Source organism: Balaenoptera borealis, assembly GCF_965194805.1.
Source record: "Balaenoptera borealis genome assembly, chromosome: 17".
NCBI lineage: Eukaryota > Metazoa > Chordata > Mammalia > Artiodactyla > Balaenopteridae > Balaenoptera > Balaenoptera borealis.
In genome coordinates, this window is record NC_138876.1 from 5,859,371 (window position 1) to 5,878,105 (window position 18,735).

Sequence of the window (18,735 nt, forward strand, 5' to 3'; positions counted from 1 at the left end):
ATGCTGGGGATAACTGATTTCAGGAGGAGCCACCAAAACAACACAAAGGATTCGGCCTGACCAGACACTGCACACAGAAAGTCAGGACCCAGTGAACAAGCTGTCAACCCCCTGCCCCATGAGGGTCTCCAATGTCCCCTGTATGAGAGCAGCAGTTACCCCTGGAGATGGGAGAGATTGCCCTAATGTGAAGATTGAACTTCGAAATGCCAGGGAATTTCCCACAAAGTCATCAGATTTATCCAAAATAGACCGTTTTGAATCAGAAGAGTCTGAGTTGCCTATATTTTGCTGTCATCAGAAAGAGGGCCTTGAGAGTAAATTGGGATCAATAATGTAAAACAAATGAAAGGTGCTTTTCAAATTTTATTTTTGCACCTCTGAATCAGAGTGTGCAAATGTCTACTTTTACAAAAAAAGAAAAAGGAAGAAAAAAGCCTGTATGGCATCATTTGGTAGTTGGAATAAATATTAGGAAAACAGAATCATGATGCAGACTTCAGTTACCAACAAGTAAGGTTCATGGCAAGTGCTGGATGTGTGGGCTTTGGAATGTCTGTGCTACTGCACAAGGGGCACCAGCTGAAAATGTGATTGTTAGGTTCTCAATAAATTTTAGATAATATGAGATAAACTTTCCACAACCTCGTAACATTCATCAGTGTTCAGGAGGTAAGAACCAGGCAAAATTTGACCATTCCAGGAGCATTGTTCCTGCAGCATTTACATACCACCTAAGTGATGGGCATGCAGTAGTGAACGAGAGATACTGCCCCTCACAGAGATTCTGCATTCAGGATGCAAGGTACAAGGACATCATCATCCAGAGATCCACCAAGGTCACTGTAGATGAGGCAAGTGCCAGGAAAGGAAAGTACAAGGTTCTCTAGTCTTGGGGGTCTGACTTCCCAAGGAGATAGCATTTAGACTGAGACCAACAGGATGAAAAACAGTTTCAGGTAAAGTAAGCCGAAGGTGAAAGGTTGGGGAAGCTTGTTCAAAGGCCCTGCAGTGAAAAGGAAGAGGGTTTGTCGACAGAAGGAGGAGCTTCACTAGCGTTCTATTAAGCAGAAATCTTCAGGCATTGGGAAGTTCCTTGGAATTTAAAGTAGATTGGAAGAGTGAGTTCCACCTGAGTGCTGGTGGCAGTGGTAGTGGGTGGGCTTGGGAAGGCACATCTGGCAGGGCACCAGTAGCAAATAAAAGTAGTAGAGCCCACAATCGCGTGCCAGATGGGAAGTCCCAAAGAGAGAAAAGAACGGCTCCTGGAGTCCAGAGACAAGGATGTATGTCCCATCTCCATCATCATCACACATCCATGCTTCCATTGCCCATAGAATGAAGGGCTTGGCAATACTTCTCTGCTCCCTTCCAGGCTGAAAATTCTGACTTCAAGAATGATGAACCCATACCTCTGAAGTGAGAATGAATATTAAGCAACTATTTACATGAACAAGCGGAAGTGACAGCTGGGGTGTTTGGATCCAAAGGAAAAATGCTCACCCATAAGTAAATAAAATAGGATTTAAACTGAGGATGGCACCTACGGGTAGATCTAAAATCTGACATACAGGTAACTGTGTATCTCCAGTTTCTTGCACGTTTAAAAAATTCTGATTATATTAACAGTGTGCTTATTAGGAACAATACTTCCAAAATAGTGTTCCTCAAAGCATGATCTTCAGTACAAAGACATTCAAACCATCTGGACACATTTTAAATACACATCCTAAGGCCCCATCCCAGAATTCTGGTTCATTATGTCTTACTATCTGTGTTTTTACCATGGTACTTGGGCAATTTGTCCAATGCTTGGGTACTTCTAAGACCACAGTTTGAAAAATACTCCTCTAGATACACTGACCTAACAATCCTAAACCTTGTCTCTTTTGCTCTTTAAGGAGCCTTTTCCTTAGGTGTTTTAACAAAAATTTGTATCACTAATAGAGGGTGGTTCAAAATCAAGTACATACTTACCTTAGGAACTTGGTCCTAAGTCCCAGATACCTTGACATTATTCCTATACATTTTAGCTAAACTATATTCCTCACAATCTAATTATAACCAGGCACTGATGACTATAATGGAAGTCTCTACCCATTTAACCATATCCATCACTGTCTGGTTAGGGGAGTGTTACTAATTCCAAGTGGAACCATCTATCAACATGGTTCTTTACTTTTCTTTCAGACAATCTGTAAGGGCAACTAATTTTCATCGAAGAGCAAATAAAATGAATCTATAGGAAAAATGATACTTAAAAAAAGCACCTATGCTTCTTTCCATAAATCTAATCTCAGTAGAACTAGACATAGTAATCAATAAATTTATACAAAATAAATTAATACTACTAATAAATTAGTACAAAATGAATCTAAATATTAAATAAACCATCTTCCTCTTTGATGGGAGTTAGCTTGGTCTTGGACTTTAAAGACCACTGAGAAAGAAAGAATCTGCATTACATCAATCCTATTCATCTCCCTCCTCATTATCTTCCTCCTCTTTCTCTCTTTTTAAAATTGTCTTATTGTGACTATAGTTTATGAAGCACTACATCATGAATGTCCCATTTATCACTCATAGCAACCCTACATCATATGGAAGCCAATATCGTGGTTGAGGAAACCAAACCTCGTAGGGGGTAAGTGTCTCTGCCACATTCATACAGCAACGGAGAGGCAGAAAAGATATTAGAAGCAAAGTCATTTGTTTCCAAATTCATTGCTCATATATCTTGCAAGCAGGATTTTAATCTTTTGGAAAACTGTATAATAAAAACAAAATATCCAGTAACATGGTACAAAATGCAACTCGTTTGCTGGGAGAAAGAGTAGTGATGAGTCTTGATGTCCAGGGAGAGGGTGACGGTACTAGATTATACCCCTTCAGAGCCCAGAATGATGTCAGATGATGTCAGATGATGGATGCTTCAGACGGAGTGGATCTGAAGATCACCCAAGGTTGGCACAATAAACAATAACCAAAGGAAAGATGTAACCCAAATCACTGCCACTGACAACTCCATAATTTTTATCATAGCCTCCCAGCAAAACATCCTAAGTCAGCCATTACTCACTGCTCAGCTGTGTCAGAGGTGAATATGACTGTGCTTCTGATCTCTGAAATCATCTCAAGTCTACACTGAACTAGGGCCTTGTGTCTTCCACAAATGTTCATCTAAATCCTGAACTCTTCTTATTATCCAGGAGAGATGCAAGTCTCTCTGAGTTATTAGGAATGCTTAAAAATAAAACAAAACTCAAGACTGTTATTCCAAAAATATCAGATATATGACTAAATAATAGCTCCCAAATACTGAATGTTCAACGTGTATCAACAAAAACATGCAAAATGTATCCCTCATCCTTGAAATGTGCTTTGGGGTCATTGGTACTACCTTGGTTTTTATATAAAGCAATTGGGGGATCAGAAAGTCTCAGTTACTTGCTCAAGGTTTAATAGCTGGTAAGGGCAATTGTTAGGGTTTGAGCCCAAGTCTGACTACAAAACTCATGTCCTTACCACCTTGCCATAATGCCTCTTAGAACGAGGTAATTAGTGTCAATCAGAATGTGGCACATGATGCTGGGCAGAGAGGAGGTCAGTGGAAATACGCTGGAAAGAAAAAAGTGGCTCATCCTTGTAAGTGCCCCAGATCAAAGCACCAAGACTAGGGCCACGGTAAATTCTTCCACCCAGAGAGACTATCCTTGGATTCAAATCTGTAGGTAAGGCTTGTATACAATTTTTTTTGTCTTATTACAAATCCTGTAAGTCTGACCAAGGTGATATTTGGAGAACCGGAAGCAGGCTCAGATTCTCCAGCAAAGAAAGGCCTAGGAAGGACTAGTAACATGGTTAAGCTTCCCCGTCAGTAAGTCAAGTGACCAGACCTACAGATTGTCCCTAAAGAGAGCAGAATTGGGAAAAAGAAATCATTGCCCTAGGCATGGGTAAGGCTGCCCACACGTGAGGAAAATAGCCAAAGAATCCGCATTACCAGACTTCTTTGAGTTCCCTGAAACTAGAGCCAGCCTGGCACGATTGACTGTGAGAGAACAGCAGTAAACATTTCTAAAATCATGACGATGGGTGAAGAGAGCTTCTCAAACACTGGCTGAGAGCTCAAATCTGGAGCCAATCAGCACCCAGCTTACAGATGACAGGACTTTGGTTCATAAAGAGCAAAGGTGGGTGTGTTGGCAGTGGAGAGGGCAGGTATGGGTGACAGGACAACCACCAACAACTGAAAATCAGGCAGATGTTTTGGTTTGGGTTTTTCCGGAAACGGATTCTGAGACAAGAATTTGAGTGCAAGTAGTGTGTGTGTGTGTGTCTGTGTGTGTCTGTGTGTGTTGGTGGGATGGGGATGAATTCCAGGAAACACTGATGACAAATGGAGAAGTGATATAGGGAAGGGAAGCAAGTCAATACAGGGTGCATTATCAAGCAAGTTGCCCCTGTGGGAAATTGGAGCCTAAATTGCATTGAAGAAATGTGGAATACAGTGTAGAACATACTTCAGAATCATCCCAACTAAGGAGGGAGGAGGCTGGGGTGTTTCTGTAGTAACTCTCTGACAGTGGATGAGGACCGATCTTGAGGACTTAACTCTGCAACACATGCAGCTTGTCACTGCTTTCATGGCCAGATAAAATCCCCACAAGAATACGGAGTAAATAGCCTTCAGGGTTCAGAGGTCATTGCTTAGGGGATACGGTCAAGGCACCAAGAGCATCTGCTACAGTGAATGCCTTTGTGTCCTTTCCATTCTTTTTATTTACTCAACAGAGTGGTATAGGGGAAATGTGTGGGCTTTGGAGTAAAATAGACCTGAATTTGAAGCCTAGTTTGGCCATTACAGCTTTTCAGGCAAACTTTTTTTCAAAGAAGAATTAGTCTACATGATTCCCTAGATCAATAATGCCAAGGTCACCCTACATCCTCTCCCATGAGCACCACTGACTCTATAAAGTCAATGTCAGATTACAGCCTAGTTCTACAGTTAAAGAGAGGAACTTAGCACTGTTTAAGAGAGGAATGCTCCACTCTTTCCAACGAACTCCATGCTGCCTGCCTTAGTTTCTCATTAAGCCAGAAAAATAACACATACCATCTCAGGTTGTTGTGGAAGTGAGATTATGTGTTTGAATTATACTGTACAATGCTAGGTACATAGTAAATGTTCAAAGGATGTTACCTAGTATTGATTCATTTTGTGAATAATTTTTAAATAATGATAAATAGTTTTGAGAGGTGCCGTGTTCTAGAAACTATGTTTGTGGAAATATACAGGTATGTTTATGATTTTCCTTTCTAGGAGCTTACTGTCCAAATTGTAGAGATAAGATAAACATACAGTTGAGTCATATAATAGATGCTAAAATTTTTTGTAAGAAGAAAGAACCGTTCCAGTTGAACAAACCATAGGAGACTCCCTAGTGGGAAGATTTGAGGTTATTTTAAAAATTAGAATAGATTTCTTTATAAGCTTCAAGAGAACAGGGCCCTGGCTGTCTTGTTAATTGCTGTATCCCTAGTGGCTAGAACAGGGCCAGACCCATAGCTCAGTACTCGATATTTATCAACTAAATGACTGTGAAGAGGATGGAAAGTGTTTTCTAGACAGAAGTAATGATGTGATCGAGAAGAGGAGACAGATAAGGTGCAGAAGGAGATACTGAGTGATCATTTCAGCTGCAACTTGGAGTTTGTGTAGGTGAGAGATGCGAATTAGGCCAGGAAGAGTAGTTGAAGCAAGATTAGCAGAAAGCCTTGAATATCAGTGCAAGGTGCTTGGGTTTTATTCTGTGGACAAAATGAAGCCATTGAAGACTGGAAATAACCTGATAAAAATGGTGACTTAGGAAGCTGAATCTGGCAGTACCATGAAGAAGAAATTAGATTAGGGAGGCAGGAAGCAAGGAGACAGGTTAGAGGCCATTCCGATCGTCCAGGCACAGGTGCATCTTCGTAATTGATGTTCATGCGGTTAGCCCCAAATTACCTTGAGCACTGGCTGCTGCAAACTGATTCTTTCTGACATCGAGGGCAGAGAGGGAGGGATATTTATCTCTGGCTATAACCCCTACATGGCACAACCTGTGAATAAAGCAATCTGTTCACCCATATGGACCCCAGAAATTTTATAAATGTGAGTAAATTCACTCTCAACTTGTATTTCCTACAATTAAATTTAGCAGAGATTAGTCATCAAAAATATACCAATTGCAATTCCCCATTGTAGGGAGTGTTTATCAATTAGGTAGAAACACACATAGTCACATACACACCAACAACAATAGTGACAAAATTCTTTATCCAAAATTATCTAACTAGTCTATATTCCACAAGGTACCTTTAATCAGTAAAACCACAGGCAATCTGACACTCAATATCTTGAACACGACTGACTCTATAAGGTCAATCTCTGATCATTGGCTAGTTCTTAGTTAAAGAGAGTAAACTGATACTATTTGAGGTGGAAATGTCCCACCCTTTTCCTGAATAATGTCATGCCTGTCAACTTAAAATATGCCCATGGGAAATATATTTCTTTATAATCATTCAGTCAGTCGTTTACCAAGTATATATTAAATGCCTGGTTGCATAGTTGTGACAAACGTGATAAGGATGATCTAGGTTATGGGGAAATATATATGAACATAACAAGATTCTTGTCTTTGAGGAATTCAGAGTCTCTTGCAATATGTAATCAAATGCCACAGAAGGCAGGAAGGTTAAGGCATAGCTGGCTCTAGAAAATCAATAAGTATGTATTGGATGTCTGTTGTGTATAAGATCTTAGGTTATTCACATTATTTGTAAATAATTGAAAGATAAAAAACTTAATAATCTTTCAAAATTCAGAAATATCTATGGGTTTGCACACTAAGGCAATATTAGTAGATATACTTCTTCTATTTGTCATTAAACAATAGCTTTACTGAGTACCTACTATATTCTAGGAACTAACGTAGATAATATGTATTTAAAGACAATTAAAATATGGTCTGCACCCTATGTATCTCATTTATCTAGTGAGATATATCTGTCAGATTAAATTATACTGCACATATAACTTCAAAATCAACAAAGATTTATTCTCAGTCGTGCTATATACACATCATAGTTCAGCCTCAGCTCTGCTTCACAGAGTCTTCCATATAGGGTAAAGCTGGCGAGACGGTGTCTATCTGAGAAATTGCTGCTTTTGTGGGGTGGGGGGCGGCAGTCGGGGGAGAGACATGGCCAAAAGGGACACATATCACTTCTGCTCACATTTCATTGGCCAATGCGCATCTCATAGGCATGATAGCACCAATAAGATGGGGAAGGAAAATCATCCCATAAGAAGAGGCATTACAGGGAAGGAACTGGGAGATTTGGTGAACAATAATATATCTACCACAGTGAGTTCACTAAAACCACAAACCCTCCTAGTAGTACTTTCCCTAGTTCTCAAAAATATAATCAGAGTAGACATACTTATCAGTTGGTAAAAAGAAAACATTGTCGGTTCACCCAAGAGCTATTACAGTAGGAAGGACTAAGTGTAAACCCATGAAATTACCTCCACCTGCTAATGCCAAGAACAGAATAAAGAACAATAGCCCTTCCCAAGGGTAATGGCCCAACAAGAATTGGAAAATTCATTCTTCCTGACCCCATAATTTTAGGTCCATCTTCCCAGAGGTTCTGGTTTCCAGAGCTGGAAAAACTACACTAGGGGCCACAATATTCTGCTAAACTTAAAATTATATTAGTCAAGTCTCCTCTCAATATATCAGTTTCTACACTGATATATTGACTATATTGACTGTATTGATATATTGACTAAATACTGACTATTGCTTCTGCTGCTTCTGCTGCTACTACTAGTGCCATCACCATCACCATCAACACTACCACCATTACCACCACCATCACCACCAACACCACCACCATTACCACCATTACCCCTTCTGTCACCAACATCACCACCAGTGCCACTGTCACCTTTTATTCAAGACTGCTGTGTGTCTTGTATGTATTTTTATTTAATTGAATGTACAATGGTCCTATGAGGTAGGTACTATGGTTATTCTCATTTTATAGCTAAGGTAAATAAAGATTAATGAAATTTTTTTAATTGCTCAAGTTTCCATAGCTAATGAATAATAGAATTTGAAATTTAAATCTAAGAATTCTGATATCAAAACTCAAAAACCTACCCAGCATATAAATTACCTCTAAGTAATATTGAATTCCTTAGAAAATGTCCAACCTCTCTTTTTTCATGATGGCACACACAGAACAACAGTAAAAACAAAACAGTGTTCCACTTCTTTCACTACTTTTGGGCGGTAGTAGGAAAATCACAGGGTTTCAGACCAGAAGATGTTTTTCTTCTGTTCTAGTTTCACTGCCAACTGACTATGTGACCTTATAGAAATCTGTTAACCTCTCTGAGTTGTAGCAGTAAAACTGAAACAATAATCTTGGATTGCCTTACCCAGTACTGGTGAGAAAGATCAAAAAATATATGTGACATCACAGTGTGAACTATAATTCCTGTAGAGGTGTAAATTACTATTATTTCTGCTTGATTTTTCCTCTCTCTGAAAAGCTAGCCTCCCCTTATATTCCAAAAACTTAGATTATGGTCTCTAGTCTGTGGTTGGAGAGATATTTATAATATTTTCTACAAAGGATAATCATAAATATTTGAAGTTATCTGCTTTTCAATAATAGAACAATAACCTTTTTTTCATTCTGATGTCTAGAAAAGAGGTAGTCTCTGATTGGTTTAGGACCCCCCCCCCCCAAGAGAGCAGGGCCTCAGGGAATTTCCCAAACGTTCCCAATTCAATGGGAGGACAAATGATGAGGAAGAAGTGAAAGCCTCTATTGTTCACCCTAAAGAATCATTTCTAAAGGGAGGTTTTCTGACTCGAGCTGCCAATGTTCTTCAATTATTCAGTTCACAAATTGGCAATCCCATTATTTCATCCAGAAAGAAAATAAAGGGAAGATTATGACACACCACAGGACAACTTCTCATTGGGCGTGTCATTTACAAGCAGAATGGACTAAGGTCCTACACAGAAGAAGGACCTCAGGAGACACCCTGCCTAGTGCGTATTCATGAATGACTTACTGCTAGAGAGGATCCTTTGTGTAAGTGACCTTGGTTTTTCTGAATAGGTGCCGTGCTGTTCATGCCCTCCTGAGTCACCCTGAACTCACCTGTAGAACTTCACTGAGGGCAAACCATTGCTCAGGATGTTGGAGAAGAATCCATGTGATTCTACAGAACCCTGTCCCACCACCTTGACACAAGAGCTGATAACGACAGAACCTTCCCTAAAGTAGGGAAGACCTCCTTCTCTGGATAAGGCCTCATTTTAAAAAATTATTTTAAATGCAATGAGGGAGAGTCATGGGATGCTAAGGTATAAGAAGCAGTCAGATGGCAGTTACTGTTCCTTTGCTTTATGCAACACACTGCTAAGCGACGCTCAGATATTGCCTACGTCCAGTTCATCACTCTGGCAAAGAGGAAACTATTTTAAACATGGGAGATGTACTAGGTCCTGGCCTGGCTTTACCTACTTGTATAAATGAATGAATATTAAAGAGTTTGCTTATAACCCTCATCCAAACTCCACGGGTTCAAATAAGCAACTGCCTACAAAAGGGAAACCATTCTGATGGCTTCCTTTCCTCATAGGGAGCAGAAATCATGTACCACAGAAACCTCTATTCATAATTCTTTTACCATCTTGAACACTAAGTGATAGATTTTTCTATACCCTCTAATTGAAACAGGCAAATCTAATTTCTGGCATAGAAAGTACATCCATAGATATGTTGCCAACATTACCCGTTATCTTCTCTTACTGTGAAGTGTATAATTTATCTTCTAGGCAATGGCACCCATATCTTGATATGACTTATGTAAGAAAAAGAGCCCACAGTCGTGGAATATTGTTTCTGTTTTCCCCAAAATAAAGAGAGCAAAAAAGTTATATGCCTTGTGAGAATAGATCCAACTTCAAGTTCTTAAAGTTAATTCAACATTTCCCATAACATCCTTCTAAACTTTGGTTCCAGGTGTCTTCCGTGGTAGTTAAACTTGGTGCTCTGTATTTACCTCCCTGGATAAAAGACCCTCCTCTTTGGAGAGAGTCAGGAGCTTTTCTTTATTTTGCCTGATTGTTTTAACGAATCACTTACTTTGGCTGCCTGAATCTATGCCTTTTGGAAAAGTTACAACCTTGTGTTACTCTTGGATTTACTTTCAAGGTACTGCTATAAGTTTTAAAATAAGGGACAGCCTTTGTGACTTTAGAAACAATATATATTATGATCCGGTTAAAGTTAAAGGAAAGCTTCTCTCAAGGTCCTCGAATGAAAAAAAACAGTGTGTGCAGAGAACAACGCTTGTGTTTCCAAGAGTGGTGGCCTGACACACCAATAAAATATGGCCTGTCTTCTTCTTGTTGCTTGTGGCCCCTGCTCCCAGTGTCACAGGACGAAATCACTCCACTTGCATCTCAAAAACCTACACCACAGCTTCCCCTGACCCTCATATCTGGACATTTTATTTATGCCTATGGTTTTTCACAGTCCTTTCTCCTGTTCCTAAGCACCTCTTTTTTTTTTAACATGTGACTGTTATGGTATTGTTTTTGCAAATATATAATCTCTCTGCTTAGACTGTATGCTTCCCGAGGGTGGGAAGTGATGCCGTAAGAGGTTTAATGCATCCAATAGGGCCTGACATGTTGCTTGACACTAAGTAGGTCCTTAAAATGATTACTGAATAAATATTTTGAGAACGTGCTACCGGATGATGAAAATTAGACAACACTAGGCAAAGCCTTTGAGCCCCTTGTAGGCAGGTGTCCATACCTCCCCAAGGTGTTGAGGAGCTAGAGGAACAAAAGTGTACAGAGTGAGTTCTTGGGAACTGCAGAGTTGGTTGTGAAGCAGGAAGTGTCTACACTGTTACAGTCACTGCATAAGTCCCCATGTCCGTCCATCAGTGGCTTGAATTTCTAACACTTTGGAGAGAACATCATTTTAAGTGACACGGGGTCACCATCACAGCAGAGTCTTGGCTTCACCAGTGTGAGGAGAAGGGGGCTGTCTCCCAAAGACATGGACAAGGAAAGGTAGGTATTTTTCTGTCACCAAGACTACACATAGTTGGAGAAATGCTGTTTTCCAAAAGCAAAGCTGTGCGATGTTAGAAGAATCTTGGGTGCTGAAACACTAAAAATGATAAACGTTCTTAAACCTCAGTTTGCTTAATAAGTGGCATATAGAAGCTACTCAGTATATAATTTGTTAAATGATAAATGTATCACTAGGAATTCTTTCCAGATATTTAAACCCAGAGCCCGAAGAAGCATGTTACTTCTGTTTTGTGTGTGTATTTATGTATCCATAAACAAGGTGTCATTAAGCCTAATTAGACCTTGAGAAAAAATTATGTTATATTAAAGTTAAACACAATTTTAGCCAGATCAAATTCACACTATTCAGAGTCTTCATGAGCCTATTCTTCCCCTTGCTTGATATTCTCTAGAGAGAAAATAGTATATATGCCCCCATTCCCTATCCCAGTGTTTTCCAAAAACATTGATATGGCTGTCATCTTCTGAGGATGTGCTAAGAGCTGGGTTTGCTGATCCTACTCCAGTTGTTTTGCTGAGTGAATTCTCTTCTAAGCCAGAGATGGAGTTGCTGAACTCAAGCTGGAATCGCATTTATCCTGCCACCTTGACAAGCTAAGACTTCCCCTTACTTCCCAGCTAATAACTTAGGCCACTGACGCTTTCACTCCTCATGTGTCATAACAAATAAACAACGCTGCAAGACAGAGGGGACAGCTCCTTCTCCTCCGGGGAGAATTCTGTTCAACTGGTCCCACAGCAAGTTTGGTTGCTCCTTACGATATCACCGAGTCTAGGTGTATATCTTTAATTAACCATCTTTGTCTTGGAATACCAGAGAGAGAGATTTGATCCTCCCTTAAAGCCTATGTGAAAAAGTATATGCGTGTAGCAAAACAATTCTTCTCTTGTTCCCTAGACCTGAATGATGAGGTAATATCTCAAAGATTACTAACATGAAGGCCCATCTTATTATCTTATTTAAAACTGCAACCTTGGGACTTCCCTGGTGGTCCAGTGGTTAAGACTCTGCGCTTCCACTGCAGGGGGCCTGGGTTCAATCCCTGGTCGGGGAACTAGATCCCTCATGCATGCCACAAGTAAGAGTTTACATGCCCAACTAAAGATCCCGCATGCCGCAACTAAAAGATCCCAGGTGCCGCAACTAAGACCCGGTGCAGCCTAAGTAAATATTAAAAAATAATAATAATAAAACTGCAACCTGGATCAAGTGGTGTTTATCCCAGGAATGCAAGGATTCTTCAATATATGCAAATCAATCAATGTGACAAACCATATTAACAAACTGAAGGAGAAAAACCATATGATTATCTCAACAGAAGCAGAAAAAGCTTTCAACAAAATACGACACCCATTCATGATAAAAACCCTCCAGAAAGTAGGCATAGAGGGAACCTACCTCAACATAATAAAGGCCATATATGACAAACCCACAGCCAACATTGTTCTCAATGGTGAAAAACTGAAACCATTTCCTCTAAGCTCAGGAACAAGACAAGGTTGTCCACTCTCACCACTATTATTCAATATAGTTTTGGAAGTTTTAGCCACAACAATCAGAGAAGAAAAAGAAATAAAAGGAATCCAAATTGGAAAAGAAGAAGTAAAGCTGTCACCGTTTGCAGATGACATGATAGTATACATAGAGAATCCTAAAGATGCTACCAGAAAACTACTAGAGCTAATCAATGAATTTAGTGAAGTAACAGGATACAAAATTAATGCACAGAAATCTCTTGCATTCCTATACACTAATGATGAAAAATCTGAAAGAGAAATTAAAGAAACACTCCCGTTTACCACTGCAACAAAAAGAATAAAATACCTAGGAATAAACCTACCTAAGGAGACAAAAGACCTGTATGCAGAAAACTATAAGACACTGATGAAAGAAATTAAAGATGATACCAACAGATGGAGAGATATACCATGTTCTTGGATTGGAAGAATCAACATTGTGAAAATGACTAAACTATCCAAAGCAATCTACAGATTCAGTGCAATCCCTATCAAACTACCAGTGGCATTTTCCACAGAACTAGAACAAAAAATTTCACAATTTGTATGGAAACACAAAAGACCCTGAATAGCCAAAGCAATCTTGAGAAAGAAAAACAAAACTGGAGGAATCAGGCTCCCAGGCTTCAGACTATACTACAAAGCTACAGTAATCAAGACAGTGTGGTACTGGCACAAAAACAGAAATATAGATCAATGGAACAGGATAGAAAGCCCAGAGATAAACCCATGCACATATGGTCTCCTTATTTTTGATAAAGGAGGCAAGAATATACAATGGAGAAAAGACAGCCTCTTCAGTAGTGGTGCTGGGAAAACTGGACAGCTACATGTAAAAGAAGGAAATTAGAACACTCCCTAACACCACACAGAAAAATAAACTCAAAATGGATTAAAGACCTAAATGTAAGGCCAGACACTATAAAACTTTTAGAGGAAAACATAGGCAGAACACTCTGTGACATAAATCACAGCAAGATCCTTTTTGACCCACCTCCTGGAGAAATGGAAATGAAAACAAAAATAAACAAATGGGACCTAATGAAACTTAAAAGCTTTTCACAGCAAAGGAAAACATAAACAAGCCAAGAAGACAACCCTCAGAATGGGAGAAAATATTTGCAAATGAAGCAACTGAGAAAGGATTAATCTCCAAAATTTACAAACAGCTCATGCAGCTCAGTATCAAAAAAACAAAAACCCAATCCAAAAATAGGCAGAAGACGTAAATAGACATTTCTCCAAAGAAGATATACAGATTGCCAACAAACACTTGAAAGGATGCTCAACATCACTAATCATTAGAGAAATGCAAATCAAAACTACAATGAGGTATCACCTCACACCAGTTAGAAGGGCCATCATCAAAAAATCTACAAACAATAAATGCTGGAGAGGGTGTGGAGAAAAGGGAACACTCTTGCACTGTTGGTAGGAATGTAAATTGATACAGCCACTATGGAGAACAGTATGGAGGTTCCTCAAAAAACTAAAAATAGAACTACCATATGACCCAGCAATCCCACTACTGGGCATATACCCTGAGAAAACCATAATTCAAAAAGAGTTATGTACCACAAGGTTCATTGCAGCTCTATTTACAATAGCCAGGACATGGAAACAACTTAAGTGTCCATTGACAGATGAATGGATAAAGACGATGTGGCACATATATGCGATGGGATATTACTCAGCCATAAAAAGAAACGAAACTGAGTTATTTGTAGTGAGGTGGATGGACCTATAGTCTGTCATATAGAGTGAAGTAAGTTAGAAAGAGGAAAACAAATACCATATGCTAACACATATATATGGAATCTACAGATAAATGGTTCTGAAGAACATAGGGGCAGGATGGGAATAATGACGCAGACATAGAGAATGGACTTGAGGATGCAGGGAGGGGGACGGGTAATCTGGGACGAAGTAAGAGAGTGACATGGACATATATACACTACAAAATGTAAAATAGATAGCTAGTGGGAAGCAGCCACATAGCACAGGGAGATCAGCTCGGTGCTTTGTGACCACCTAGAGGGGTGGGATAGGGAGGGTGGGAGGGAGACGTAAGAGGGAGGAGATATGGGGATATATGTATATGTATAGCTGATTCACTTTGTTATAAAACAGAAACTAACACACCATTGTAAAGCAATTATACTCCAAAACGATGTTAAAAAAAAAAAAAAGAACTGCAACCTGCCCCCATTCTCCTTATGCTATTCTGTTTGAAAAAAAAAAAATCCATATCATTTATCAATGTATAGTAAATAATTTACCTAATTATTATGTGTCATATTTCTTTCTTCTTTTGCTACAATATAAGCTGCATGAGGACAAGAATTTTATTTGTTTTATTCATTGGCATACTCCAAGTGCACCTTGCAATTCTTAGTGTACATTTGTTGACTGAATAAATAAGTGATTGACTTTGATTTGCATATTCCTCTTATTTCTCCTCTGGGACAATCATCTTCTCTTGTGCTAGCCTGGAGAAGACTTTAATACCAGCACCAACTCCTCTTCTCGCCCCAGCTTTCCTCTCTGAATCTCTGGTGCTAATCTGATCGCTTCAGTGCTCCTCAGGGTAAATCACTTCTCAGGCTTTCTCATCTGCTGCAAGTCTTCCAGGTAGATTTCTGTATGTCTGAACTCCAATAGTGGAAATGGGTTGAGTTTTCCGCCACTCTCTGTACCACTTCCACAAGGAAATTCCGTCTCTCCTACATAAAACAATGTATAAAATAGACATTTGGAAGGGAAAAGAGTGGCCTGATTGCATGCAGCTAAAGCTTATATTTGTTTCTTTAATAAAGAAAAACAATGAAAAGGAAAACTTTGGAATGTCAGCTTCAGACAGTCTATGGATTCATAGATGTTTGTGGAATTATTATCTCCTCCCAACCCCCAATCTTGGCCCATAACCCAGTATCTTCCACTCTTATTGACCTATTGCAAAGAACATGTTTGTCTGTCTGATAGGTAGGGCTATTCAGGACCTCAGAACCCAGGAGAATCTGGGCCAAATATAAGAGCAAAGGATGTTAGAAAATGGTTACGCCATCACGTGGAGCTGTTATGTGGTGTGTTTGGAATCATAATAGGAGACAAAAGAGAGGGTGAGCAGGACTGGCCAGTAAAATGGAAGGAAATCCAGAAGGTGCGACATCTCAGAAAATAAATGGGAAAAAAATGTTTCAAATAGAAGGAAAGTCCTATGATGTCATGTACTGCTGAGACATCTGACAGCCTAAAAACTGAGAATGAGAGAACTGGTAGGATGGAGGTCTTTAGAGGTCTTTGGAGCATAATTATAGAAATTCTAGACTATAAAAGCCAGATGAGGAAGATTTAAGGAAAGAACAGAAGGTATAGGATAATCAAAAGCAATTGACATATTTAAAATGTTAGTAGTTTTGCTATAAAAAGAAACTGAAAATGAGTAATAAGGGGTCTAACAAGGTTTATTTAAAAATTTTTAAAGATAAAAGATATCACAATATATTCGTATGTGAGAAGAATTGATCCAGAAGAAAAAAAGAATTTGTTGTTTTGGAAGAAGGGATAATCATATGTGCAGTATCTGAGTGGGCAAAACAGACAACGTAGGTACAGTGCCTCCTTGCAGCAGGAGGGAGGGCAGAGCATATCGATACATGCTGTCAGTCTGGTGGAAGAAAGATGGAATAGTTCTTTTGAGATGGACCCAATTTTCTCCGTTAAGTAAAGGTAAGATTTTCTGCTGAAAGTAAAAAAGGGTGGGTTTATTGGCAGCTTGAAGATGGAGGAAGCTGAGGAATAGCTGTTCAAGCTTGTGTATTCAGTAGAAAATCGTAAAGGTCACTTGACTAAGCGGTTTTCAAACTTAGCCAATCATCCACATCACCCGGAGAGAGCACTGCCAGCAGTGAGTTCTCAGTTCCAACCCATACATAAGGAGTTATATTTGTAATTATGGGAAATAGATCCAGAAAATGTTTACTTAAAAAAGGTTATTCTCAAAAAATTCTAATGGTCTACCAGAACTGGAGACCACTGTTAATGTTACACTACATCCCACCTATGGAATATCTAGAGAAGCAGCCTTACGATGAAAAGAAACAAGTTCACCATTTACAAAATACAGGAAATGACGGTTCCATATTCTGAACTCTGAAAGACTTGTATTCGGAGATCCTTCATGGCCTACAGATAATTCGTCCAAGGCAATGAATGGGCAGCAATGATATCTGAACATAGACATTTGTCTTCCAGTCCAACTCAGACCTTAGATTTCAAACACTAGATTTTTTTAAAGTCAGTTATTTTGGGTCAGTATTTTGCTTGACCCATAGGCTATATTAACCAAAATGATGACATAGGGCATTGTGTTAAATCATGAGCATATTAGTAGAACAGGGAATGGGAACGAAGAGAGATAAACCTGAGTTTCAAGTTCAATTTGTATTTATTAATAGCTACTTTGTACTGGCCGTTCTTAGTCACCTTCGTGTCAATCATCTCACTGAATTCTCTCAGCCTGCTCATTGCCAGTTGAGGAAACACAAGTTTAGAGATATGAAATGACCCGATTAAGGTCACACACGAGCAGATGTGAGAGCCAGGGTTTGAATGAAGGTCTCCTTAATACAAACTTAGTGCTATTTATTCTATTCTCAGTGTGCAGTTAATGAACATAAAGGCATTTAATCAGGCCCATAGAAATTACAGAAAAACTTAGTCCAGAATTTCCTAAGTAAATGGGAACCAAATGACTGGGTAATGGAATACTCTTTCTCATTTGTAAACTACGCACCTATGTAAATGGCTATAATCACAAAGTAGATTAAAAGCCAGTAGTAGTTTAAGAGCAAGTGGCCAGAAACTGATTCTTCACATTAAGAGAGACTGAAGATCTGGGTTGACAGTTTTCAAGGTCATCTTGAAAATCAGATTTACAGGTCAATGAACGATCTTTATTTACCTATCTCTTGTTGGTACTAATGAGAACATAGTAGTTAGGTTATCATGTTATCATTTCTTGTGCCCCTGGCAAGCCAAGTGATGAGCAGAAGCTGATTGGGAAAGTTTTGATGAGAAGGCATATCCTGGGAAAGAGATGCGTGATGGAGGTTTATTTTTAAAGTATGAGTCAGTGCCTCAAGAGCCAGAATGAAATGCCTAATTTGGGGAATAGATCCATGATATTGGGATGGATATATAAACACACACACATACACACACACACACACACACACATATATACATATATAAGTATATATATATAATATATATCACATCCTCTTTACCCATTTATCCATTGATGGACACTTGGATTGTTTCCGTATGTTGACTATTGTGAATAACTGTGTATCACAATTTATTTAAAGTTCACAATGACCCTTAAACCTACATATTATCATTCCAGCTTTAGCAATAAAAAAACTTGTCCAAAGTTGGCCATGATCTGCCCCAAATCAAAGATCTAGTAAGTCACAGCAGCTGCTGCTCTGATTTACTCCAAACTTGGAATCCAAACTCTATCTTCTTTGTGCTACACTAGGCTTTCTTCATGTCATACTGACCAGAGACAACCATACACCAGCACAGCAGTCACTGTAAAAGCCCAGCAGTTGGTCTGACCAATCCCATTATTCAGGAATCAAAATACAGGCTGGTGTTGGAAAAAGAGTTAGCCTTCCATAGAGAATTAGAGGGTTTAGCTCAACTATACTGTAGCCCAGAAGGCTGAACGTTTACTAAGTAAGAAACAAATCCAACACTTTTATAATTGTTTCACCCCTACCAGTCTACCCATAGAAATCAGCATTACCTTAAATTACCAGGGTAGGACAAATACAAAAGAAGGCCTGGCATTTTAGCAATTCTGCACATGTAAAGGAGTAGGTTATCAAAATCGAGTCCACATTTCATTATGTTACATAAAAATAAATTGGCTCCAAATAACACATAATCACTTTTGTCATTATGGTCCTCTTTAAAATAATACTGCCACTGTCACAGGTTTATTCTTGTGTATAAATGGTTGCAT